The sequence below is a fragment of the Dama dama genome, chromosome 18 (assembly GCF_033118175.1).
Source record: "Dama dama isolate Ldn47 chromosome 18, ASM3311817v1, whole genome shotgun sequence".
Taxonomy (NCBI): Eukaryota; Metazoa; Chordata; class Mammalia; order Artiodactyla; family Cervidae; genus Dama; species Dama dama.
This window is the reverse complement of record NC_083698.1, coordinates 90,921,943-90,934,210: the sequence shown is the minus strand read 5'-3', so window position 1 is coordinate 90,934,210 and position 12,268 is coordinate 90,921,943. Positions and strand designations below refer to the sequence as shown.

Here is a 12,268-nt window from a genome sequence, read left to right as displayed (position 1 = left end):
GATAAAGAAATGAGGCTCAGAGAAAAGCTTTGCTCAGGGTCACATGACTATTGGGGATGGCGCTGGGACTCAATCCTGGTTCAGAGCCTTTCCAGCATCTCCTTAACCAAGTAAGGTCTCAGCCTCAACCGCATCACACACACAACAACAAAGTCCTCCAAATGCAAAGATTCCAAAACCTTAGCCTCCACAATCATTTAAAATTATAAAATGTTGCTCTGAAGTCACATAAACCAGGCAAATGAGCATATGAGTTACTCAAGAGACCCTCAAACTATAAAGCAGACATATAACACATAAATAATCGTCACCACCCACCATCAAGCTGCTAACCTGAGACTCCCGTGTGTCACCATCCACGGAAACACTCTCTGAGCGATCATTCACACCACTTAACAAATGGAACAAAACGCAGAATTGCACAGGGGCCACCTGAGTCTATTTTTTTCCAGTCCCTTCTTAGTGCCCTTCGTGTTACTTTGATCTTCCTACAGAATTAAAATTCATTAACGGTGTGGTGTGTGTCTGTCCAGGTTGGGGTGGAACCAGGGGGAGCCAACTTGGTTAAAGTGTGAAAGTCATTCAGTCATGTCACTCTTTGGGACCCCATGGATTGTATAGCCCGCCAGGTTCCTCTGTCCATGGGATTTCCCAGGCAAGAATACTGGAGTGGGTTGCCTTTTTCTTCTCCAGGGTATCTTCCCAACCCAGGAATTGACCCTGGGTCTCCTGCACTGCAGACAGATTCTTTACAGTCTGAGCCACCAGGCAAGCCCTGGTAGACATGGGTGGGGCTAAAGGCGCCATGAAGTGGAGGCTGAAAGGATGTGGGTATCAGAGCTGGGAAGCCAGGAAGGCCAGCAGACCCCTCTCCACTGGGGCTGGCGGGCTCCTGCCTTCCGCCTCTAGCGCTGCTTTCAGCCCAGTCAGGAAACATCCCTGAGGCCTCGGTCCACCCTGCCCCATCCCAGCAGGGCTTTCCTTGCTGACTCTAGGACCTGCCTGGTTTCCTGCTCTGTCACTTCTCTCTTGGGCCCTCGACACATCTGCACATGCAGCCAGGTCCCCAGCTCGGGAGCACCCCATCCCTGGTGGACCAGAAATAAACAGGACGCTATGGGTGCTCAGCATCAATCAGTCTTGCTCTGCTTTGTCCCCTGCCCTTTCCCTCTGCATGTTCCACTCCCAGTTCTGGTTTCTGCTCTATCTCATGGGGAAGAAACAGCTGTGGAAACCAGCCAGACCCCTGTGGTTCCTCCAAACCTGGGATCAGGGGCTCTCACTGCCCAGTGGAGCCTGCAAGGCCCCTTAGCCTGATGCCTCCCACACAGACCATTAGCCCACGGGTCCAGAACCCCAGTTCATTCTTTGTGCCTAGTCTGGGGGCTGCCCAGGCTCTCTGCATCCCTAGTTCTGAACAGCCACCCTACGGCCAACAGCCCATGGGCAAAAAGCCATGGGCACTCCCTCAGGCCACTGGGCTCACCCATCTATGGGCTTCACCATCTGCACCCCTGCCCCTGGGACACTGGGACTGCCAGCACACACCACAGGGACAGGCATGGAGCCTTCTGACCCACACATCAAGCTCCAGGGGCATCTTGGACCAAAAAAGCCTGGGCAATAACTCAGGAAAGCAACAGGAAGGGATGAAGGAGAAACTCCAATGGCTGGAGCTATAGAAGACCTAAAAAGAATGCACATAAAAATAAGATTTAGAGGCTTCCCTAGTGGTCCAGGGGTTAAGACTTTGCCTTCCAATGCAGGAGGTTCAGGTTTGATCCCACATGCCTCATGGCAAAAAAAAAAAAAAAAACATAAAACAGAAACAATATTATAACATTCAGTTCAGTCACTCAGGCATGTCTGACTCTTAGCAACCCCATGGACTGAAGCAAGCCAGGCCTCCCTGTCTATCACCAACTCCCAGAGTTGACTCAAACCCATGTCCATTGAGTCAGTGATGCCATCCAACCATCTCATCCTCTGTCGTCCCCTTCTCCTGCCTTCGATCTTTCCCAGCATTAGGGTCTTTTCCAATGAGTCAGTTCTTTGCATCAGATGGCCAAAGTATTGGAGTTTCAGCTTCAGCACCAGTCCTTCCGATGAATATTCAGGACTGATTTCCTTTAGGATGGATTGGTTTGATCTCCTTGCAGTCCAAGAGTCTTCTCTAACACCACAGTTCAAAAGCATCAATTCTTCAGCGCTCAGCTTTCTTTATAGCCCAACTCTCACATCCATACATGACTACTGGAAAAACCATAGCTTTGACTAGATGGACCTTTGTTGGCAAAGTAATGTCTCTGCTTTTTAATATGCTGTCTACGTTAGTCATAACTTTTCTTCCAAGAGCAAGAGTCTTTTAATTTCATGGCTGCAGTCACCATCTGCAGTGATTTGGGAGTCCCAGAAATAGTCTCTCACTGTTTCCATTGATTCCCCATCTATTAGGCTTGAAGTGATGGGACCAGCTGCCAGGATCTTAGTTTTCTGAATGTTGAGTTTTAAGCCAACTTTTTCACTCTCCTCTTTCACTTTCATCAAGAGGCTCTTTAATTCTTCTTTACTTTCTACCCTAAAGGTGGTATCACCTGTCTATCTGAAGTTATTGATATTTCTCCCAGCAATCTTGATTCCAGCTTGTGCTTCATCCAGCCAAGCATTTCTCATGATGTACTCTGCACATAAGTTAGGTAAGCAAATATAATAAAGACTTTTTAAATGGTCCACATCAAGGAAAAAAAGTCTTTAAAAGCATAGTAAGATTTAAACCACCAGCCCCTAACCCAAGCCAACAGCAAAGGGGATAAAACTGCCCCTGGTCTCTCAAACAGCCTCAGATTTTTGTCGCTGTGACCACGTGAGTTTCACACATACTGACCTATGGAAGGAAGAACTCAGCACCTAATGAAGAGGGTCACCTGTGTGATCTCCTCCACCTCCTAGACTGTGAGGACTAATTCCAGCAGGTCTGGGATTTGCCTGATCTCTGCCTATGAAATCAGCAGTGTCCTCGGGACAGACCCTGGCGGAGGCAGAAAACACACTGATTAATAAGAGTGTTGGTCTGTAACAATGCCCCCAAGGGCTGGGGTGGTTTCTACCAGCTTGTCGGCTTTGTACTTTGGTAGCAATGAGACTGATGGTTGGCAGCTGGTCTCGGGGAGACCCTGGAGGTGCTGCCACTAGGTGTGTCTGTAGAGTGAGGCTTTGCCTGAGAGTCAGCAGGTATTAGAGAGGGAAATGGCAACCCAGTCCAGTATTCTTGCCTGGAAAATTCCATGGACAGAGGAGCCCGGCAGGCTATAGTCCATGGGGTCGCAAAGAATTGGACACGACTGAGCGACTGAACTGAACTGAACTGAACTGACAACTTGCCGTGGCCCCTGACAGAGGGAGGCAATGGGAGTTGGGATCTGACTTCTCCAGACCCCCTGAGGTGAGCAGCCTCTGGCTGTGATGTTATCTCCACTTTGATGTTGTTGCTGTTAATAAATTGTAGGTTTGCAAGCACCATCATTTGCAGTCTTTGAGCCTTTCTGAGTCACTGAAGTTGTTTAGCTGCTCCTGTTAGTGCATCCCCACTGCGACAGATTGAACTGGGCACCCCTCAAGATCCACACGGTGAAGTCCTAACTCCCAGCACATCAACATGTGACCTTATTTGGAAATGAGGTCCTTGCAGATGCAATGAGTTGAGTCATTACTAGAGCAGTGCGCACGCTGGTACTCAGTCCCTCAGTGGTGTCCCACTCTCTGTGACCTCATGGACTGTAGCCCGCCAGGCTCCTCTCTCCGTGTTTTTCAGGCATGAATGCTGGAGTGGGTTGCCATGCCCCCCTCCAGGGGATCTTCCCAACCCAGGGATCAAACCCAGGTCTCCTGCAACTCCTGCACTGGCAGGCGGGTTCTTTTACCATTGAGCCGTGTAGGAAACCCCTACTAGAGTAGGTAGGACCCCTAATCCAACATGACTGTCATCTTTATAAAAAAGGACATCTGAATGTAGGGAGAACTCCATGTGAAGACTGAGCTAGGCTGCCACAACCAAGCAATCATCAGAAGCTTGGAGAAAGGCCTGAAACAGATCCTTCTCTAGTGCCTTCAGAGGTAACATGGCCCACACACCTTGACCTCAGGCATTGAACCTCCAGATAAACTTCTGTTGTTTAATCCACCCAGTTCATGAAGCTTTGTGACAACAGCTTGAGCAACCCAGTACATTTCTGAAAGGTTTTATTACCTCCTTGTCCTGCCTGCAACAAACGCTATAGTCAACTCAGGCACCTCAAGATCTTCCCCTTCTGTATGGGACCTTATGACTTTCACTCTCTTATCCTGATCTTGAGTGGCCTTGGCCTGCAGTGGCTTGAAGCAGGATTTGAGTTCCTGATCTGAGACTGAGGTCGGATCACTGCAGTGGCAGCTAAATCCTAGGCACTAGACCGGTGGTCACTGACAAGGCCCTGGCCCTTCAGCTTTGCGGAAAAGAACTCCCACAAAGAAGGAAAGTAGTGAGACAAGTGTTTACTAGAAGGAATAAAGAGGACAGCACGTGTGGATAGACACAGGTAGACTCAGAGAGTCGCACCCTTGTGGTAGTTTGAATTACTTATATGGGGCATTTCTTCTGGGTTTCCTTTGACCAATCATTTTGACTTGCCTAGTTCTGAGTCCATATTTGATATATCTCAGGATCCTCCCCTACATGCTCACACATCTCTCAGCCAAGATATAGTCCAAGAAAGAGGCCTATAGGTAGCTTAGCATCACTCCCCTTTGGACCTCCAGGAAGTTTTCTAGTCAGGAAGGTCTCCTTGATTTTGAGAATGAGAAGTATGTGATCTTGTTGTTGTTGTTGTTTAGTCACTAAGTCATGTCTGACTCTTTGCAACCCCATGGACTGCAGCCCACCAGGCTCCTCTGTCCATGGGATTTCCCAGGCAAGAATCCCAGGGTGGGTTGCCATTTCCTTCTCCAGGGAATTGTCCCAAATCAGGGATGGAACCTGTGTCTCCTGCATTAGCAGGCAGATTCTTTAACTGACCCACCAGGGAAGCCCAGTGTGTGGTCTATTATCTCTTATCTGGGCAGGGCCCAGCATCCTCTCTTGACTGTCCTGATATTAGGACATGAAATTTGGAATTTGGACATGATATTTTGGAGTTTCTGCCCACAGGGAATGACCCCCAATTGCTCATCCAGCGGGGGCTCATCTTCCTCCTGCTTCAATCCCAAAGCAAATGTGTTCTCTTTTTAGCCACAGGAGAGAAGGAGCTTGTCCATAGCATGGGGGAATGCTACGTACTCTGCTATCCAACAAGACACGCTGATCAGGTTCAGAATCATCGATTCAGATGAGGTGAGGACTTGAGGAGTCAGGTCATAAGCCTTACAATTTATAGATGAGGACTCAAAAAGAATTGTTTTGGCTCTCACACACTGCTCATTCATAGAAGGGATGTGAAAACAGCTGAGGAATTCCGACGCTCACTCCAGTGCACAATCAGTTCAATCCTCAATTTCTTCCCCAGCAATGACTTTTGTCGCCAGCTGCCCTGAAGTGAGGCTGTCTTGCTCATTAGAAGTTAATTGTGTTTAGAAGAGGGACCTTGATTAAGTCATCTTTGTAACCCCTTCTGTCATCTTGGGTGGAGGTGTTGAATAAACATTTTGATTGGATTGATCAGAACACGCTTTCCTGTTCAAAGCTAGCAGATTCACAAAGGAATGAGACGCCAGGCCAGTTTTTTCTCAAAGTGTGCCCAGAGGAACCTTGCATGAGCAAAACATGACTTTTTTTTCCCAAATATATTTCAGTTTTGCAACAAGTCAAATAAAATTTAGTAACAACCTAACTGGTACAGTTTTTCATACCCTCTTTCCTCAGTTCACACGGCTTGGGATATCACTTTCAGTGCAGTAAAATCTACCAAACCTATCAGACTTCAATAAGAGTTGATTCTAAGTTCTAGGTCCCTTGGCTGGCATTCCAATAAAAAAATCTTTTTTGTTCCATGAAGTTGTATGGAACTGCACAGAAAAAGGCACCTCTCACAAATAAATCTTCCAGTTTTTCCCCAGATGTGTTAGAATGAGTTTTGAGGGGCGGGGGGTGGTGAGGGGCTGCACTGGGTCTTTGTTGCTGCACACGGCGGGTTTTCTCTGGTTGCAACAAGTGGGGGCTGCTCTTCATTGCGGTGCGTGGGCTTCTCACTGCGGAGGCTTCTCTTGTGGAGCACAGGTTCTAGGCGCACGGGCTTCAGAAGTTGCAGCAGGCAGGCTCAGCAGTTGTGTTTCCTGGGCTCTAGAGCTCAGGCTCAGTAATTGTGCCACACGAGCTTAGTTGCTCCTCAGCATATGGAATCTTCCCAGACCAGGGATCAAACCTGTGTCCCCTGCACTGGCAGGCAGATTTCTATCTACTGTGCCACCAGGGAAGTCCTGGAGTGAGTTTTCATGCAGCTGGACTCTCTGCCAAACAGTGAGTGCCATCTTTGAGTTGCAGACCTATAGAAAGTTGACCTTGGGAGAATAAATTTATGCTCCTGATCCAGACTGCTGACTTACTTTTAAATGAAGCATTCAAAGCCTCCGCTGCAGACTGTACACTGAGAATTTCTGGGGGTGAGACCAGAAAACGGACCCCGGGTGATGTTTAACCCATGGGAAAGCCTCTGTTCTCAGCTTGGGCCGCACAGAGGAATCACCTACCCAAAGAGCTTTAAAATCCAAGATGCCTGCTCCCCACCCCAGAGTCTAAGTAAACTGGTCTGAGTGAGGCCTTGACCTGGGGATTTTTAAGAACTCCCCCAGGGATGCTCTGTGCAGGCATGATGGCAACCCTGGCACTAAAGCTTTGAGAGACTGAAACATCCTGTGTTAAGAAGGTGACCAACTCATGAGTTTGCACAGGACTCCCCGGTCTGAAATCTCCCCGGTCTGAAATCTCCCCAGTCTGAAAGTTCCATGTCCCCTTCAGTCCTGGGAGCACTGGAACTATTGGTTCTCTAAAAAAGACTTGCATCTACTTGCAACTAAAGACCAACAGGGCACAGAGCCTAACACTTTCCCAGTTAGGCGCCCCTTCCCCACCCCAGCTCCAGCTTCCTCCATCCGTCTCCTTTGGGAACTGCAGTGCTGCAGGGTGTGGCTGCCCCAGGGCTCCAGGCCTGATTTCCTGATAATTCAAAAAGCATTTCCCGGGGTTGGCCTGAAGTTTCTGTTTCCTGTTCTCTCCCACACTATTTTTAGGTGCAGCAGACAGTTCCTGCCTGGGCCTGCCCTACCCACCCGGGTGTCTATCCCAGCCCCTGGAACCCAGCAGGGTGGGCCTGCAAGATGAAGGGTCTGATCCCAGGGGCTAGGGCCCTGCCGTCCAGGGCGTCAGCGGAGTGCCCAGGTGGTACTGTCACCACCCCCATGGCCGGCTCTGATTTTGTGGGGTGTCCCCAGGCTACACTGCTTTTTTGTTTATCTTACAAGCTTTAAAATAGTATTTCCCCATTTCCTTTTCCTTAGGCCTGGCTGTTCTAAGCTTCCTGTATCTTTATGCATCAGTCTACAGCCTCAGTTCAGTTCAGTTCAGTCGCTCAGTCGTGTCCAACTCTTTGCGACCCCATGGACCGCAGCACACCAGGCCTCCCTGTCCATCACCAACTCCCAGAGTTTACTCAAGTTCATGTCCATTGAGTCGGTGATGCCATCCAACCATCTCATCCTCTGCGTCCCCAAAGGCTGAGAAACCCAACAGGAGAATCTATCAAGTAACCCCACTGCAATTACCCAGGGTGGATAGCAAAGCTTCAGGCCTGAAGGGCTGCCTTTGGTCTGTCAAACACTTCCTGTGTGTTAGGCACTGTATTTATTTTCTTTGAGTTCACAGCAGTATCACGAGGTGACAAGAACCTCTATTTCTGGGTCAGGAACCTGAGGCTCAGCGAGGTGAACAACTTAGCCCAGGTCACACAGCAGCAGGGCTGTCACCTGACCCCAGATGGGCTGACTGACAGTCTGCATGTCAGCATTTCCCAAACTTATTTTCATCATTGCCCTTCTAAGAAGACTTTTTAGTCATTCTTTTTTCCCTCTAATCACTCCCTCCCCCATGAAATTTTAATAGTATAGATATACTGCATATCTGTGTAGGTACTATATGGCTACAGAGAAAGACTGTTTTCCTCTTCAAGAACCACTGCATCCCCTCAGGGGTCTCACTCCTGTTAAGAAAGCCAGCAGGGCCTGAAGTCTGACTGATTCCTTCCCTTAGTATTGGATGGAGGTAAAGAAGTAAAGTGAAGTATTAGTCACTCAGTCGTGTCCAACTCTTCTCGATCCCACAGACTGTAACCCACCAGGCTCCTCCGTCCATGGGACTTCCCAGGCAAGAATACTGGAGTGGATTGCCGTTTCCTTCTCCAGGGGATCTTCCTGACCCAGGGATCAAACCCAGGTCTCCTGTATTGCAGGCAGATTCTTTATCTTCTGAGCCACCAGGGAAGCCCAGGTGGAGAAGGGTAAATCCATAAAGAAGTTTCTCCCAAACTAATCCTCCCCAAAACTCCAGTGTGAAAAGAAGAGCTGGTTCACAAAAAGAGCTCGATGTCAAACACGTCTGCGGAAGGCTGAAGGCAGGACCATTCCACCTCCTGGAGAGTCATCTTATCAAAATCCCTGAGTAGCTACTTAGAAACACACCCATTTTATTTTTAAACCAACACATGTTAACTTAAGTTGACCACAAATGTCTCCTCTTTCTCCCTCTGCATTTGAAACTCACGTTTCCATATTAATATTTATAACTTTTTTTTAAACTTTTTTCCTTTTAAAAAATATGTATTTATTTGGCTGCACTGGGTCTTAGCTGCAACACTCAGAATCTTCGATCTCCATTGTGGCATTTGGGATCTAGTTTCTTGACCAGGGATCGAATCTGGGCCCCCTGCATTGCAAACACAGAGCCTTAGGCACTGGAACACCAGGGACGTCTCTTTCCTTTCTTTTAATTTTTGTTTTTCTTTTTTTCTTTGGCCCTGTCACACAGCTTGTGGAATCTTAATTCCCTGAACAGGGATTGAACCCATGCACTCAGCAGTGAAAGCATGGAGTCCTAACCACTGGACTGCGAAGGAATTCCCTCATAAATATTTTTTTTCCCCTCATAAATTATTTTGAATTCATATTCAAAAGAAAGTATGTTCTTACTTTTGAAAATGCTGCTGTAGATACAGAGTTGTCTTCTTTTCTAAAGTGGGCCTTTCTGGTGATGTTTGGCCCAGAAGGTGAAAAAACAGCTTTTTCTGTGATCAGTCAAGGCAGGCCAACGGGTCCACAGAGCTCTGACCATCAGTCCAGAGAACATGCAACACAGACCCAGACCTCCATGCCGGATTCCAGGCAGAAGCAGGCAGCAGAAAGATGTTTTATGATACGGTCATAAAATCCTGGTTTATTTTACTCCATGGTGGCTCAGACAGTAACGAATCTGCCTGCAATTCAGAAGACTGGGTTAGACCCCCTGGGTTGGGAAGATTCCCCTGGAGAGGGAATTGGCATCCCCACTCCAGTATTCCTGTCTGGGAAATCCCATGGACAGAGGAACCTGGCAGGCTACAGTCCATGGGGTCACAAAAGAGTCGGACACAACTACTCGACTAACGTCAAATCCTCACTTATTTGACACAAGCATGTTGCTCATCTTCTTTGTGCCACAGGGAGGAGCTGCTGGGGGTGGGGGCCCCACCATCTGTGTGGTGGTGGTTTCATCCCGAGGCAGGTCCTGCTCTGCATCACTGATCTACCAAATCTTTAACGTCACCCCCACTCCCCCCGCCCTGTACCAGAACCCTCTGGGGACCACAGTGAGGACACAGCCTCGTCAGAGCACTTGTCCTGAAGCAGCCCCTCGACTTGCCCGTCGAGACCCTCGGGGGCAGGAGTGTGTTTATGCATCTCGCTGTCCCCTGTGTCCAGCACCATGCCACGTGCGTTCTGCTGCTGCTGCTAAGTCACTTCAGCTGTGTCCGACTCTGTGCGACCCCATAGACGGCGCACCGAATAAATACTTGTTGCATCAGTAACCAAATGCACACACGAGAGAAAGAATCACCCCCTGAGCATGGTGGACAGCAAGCCCGGCTCCCAAGGAGCCAGACAGCTCTGTTGGGAACAGGAGTTGTAACCAGAACAACACCTGGACAACACACCTACCACTAGTCCTGGTGTCTAATTGTGTAGGAAACCTCCACTGTGCAATTTTGTTAGTCACAAACAAGTCCCTTATTTTTAAAATCCTTGTTAGGAAAAATAAAGCAGCCGGGTATGGGGTGGAAATGTCTACACCCTCGTCACCCAGGCACTGCCCAAAGTGATGGGAATTCTACTGGGGCCCCAGAGGGACTGCTTCACAGACAGACAGCCTCCAGGAGGGCCGGGGTGCAGGCTGGGGTGCCACTGACACACAGTCCTGTCACAGCACCCGCCCCCGGCATCTGTCTCATCCTCACACAGCCCCAGGATGCAGGCAGCTTTGGAGTGGATGTTGTTGCTCAGTCGCTCATGTCCGACTCTGCGACCCCATGGACTGCAGCACACCAGGCTTCCCTGTCCTTCACTAACACCCAGAGCTTGCTCAAACCCATGTCCATTGAGTCGGTGATGCCATGCAACCATCTCATCCTCTGTCGTCCCCTTCTCCTGCCCTCAATCTTTCCCAGCATCAGGGTCTTTTCCAAGGAGTCAGTTCTTCGCATCAGGTGGCCAAAGTATTAGAGCTTCAGCTTCAACATCAGTCCTTCCAATGAATATTCAGCATTGATTTCCTTTATGATGGACTGTTTATCACCCCCATTTATGCTTGAGAAGTTTGGGGAACCTGTGGAGAAACTCAGCCAGCTCAGATGCAGAGGTGGAGGAAGAGGAGGGGTAGAGGAGGAGGGCAGAGGAGAGAACAGAGGACACGCCCAAACCACAGCCCTGAAGAGATGTCAGTCACTCTACCATGTTCGGCCACCAGGTGGCAGGCCCAGGCTGGCTGAGCTGACCACGGTGTCTGGGCAGAGGGCAGCCTGAGGCAGAGGCCGAGGAAAGAGTGTGGGGAAGAGGCCAAAGAACACCACACACACACACACACTCCACAACACCTATGCACCATACATACATACTCCACACACCACTTACCACACACACACGACACCCATGCACCGTACATACATACTCCACACACCACTTACCACACACACACGACACCCATGCACCGTACATACATACTCCACACACCACTTACCACACACACACGACACCCATGCACCGTACGTACATACTCCACACACCACTTACCACACACACACGACACCCATGCACCACACGTACATACTCCACACACCACTTACCACACACACACGACACCCATGCACCGTACATACATACTCCACACACCACTTACCACACACACACGACACCTATGCACCACACGTACATACTCCACACACCACTTACCACACACACACGACACCCATGCACCGTACATACATACTCCACACACCACTTACCACACACACACGACACCCATGCACCGTACGTACATACTCCACACACCACTTACCACACACACACGACACCCATGCACCGTACATACATACTCCACACACCACTTACCACACACACACGACACCCATGCACCGTACATACATACTCCACACACCACTTACCACACACACACGACACCCATGCACCACACGTACATACTCCACACACCACTTACCACACACACACGACACCCATGCACCGTACATACATACTCCACACACCACTTACCACACACACACGACACCTATGCACCACACGTACATACTCCACACACCACTTACCACACACACACGACACCCATGCACCGTACATACATACTCCACACACCACTTACCACACACACACGACACCCATGCACCATACATACATACTCCACACACCACTTACCACACACACACGACACCCATGCACCGTACATACATACTCCACACACCACTTACCACACACACACGACACCCATGCACCGTACATACATACTCCACACACCACTTACCACACACACACGACACCCATGCACCGTACATACATACTCCACACACCACTTACCACACACACACGACACCTATGCACCACACGTACATACTCCACACACCACTTACCACACACACACGACACCCATGCACCGTACATACATACTCCACACACCACTTACCACACACACACGACACCTATGCACCAT

The 12,268-nt window shown here is 49.2% G+C and overlaps 1 long non-coding RNA gene across 3 annotated transcripts in view; it reads right to left on the bottom strand.

Moving 5' to 3' along the window:
• Positions 1-12,268, bottom strand: part of LOC133072888 (uncharacterized) — a 61,213-nt gene that overhangs the window by 21,915 nt on the left and 27,030 nt on the right. Inside the window, exon 2 of one of the 3 annotated variants that reach the window (XR_009696822.1) lies at positions 9,208-9,491. The exons of the other annotated variants lie outside the window; for them this stretch is intronic. This is a non-coding gene — a long non-coding RNA (uncharacterized LOC133072888). The remainder of the gene's footprint in view (positions 1-9,207; positions 9,492-12,268) is intronic. 3 annotated transcript variants of the gene reach the window in all.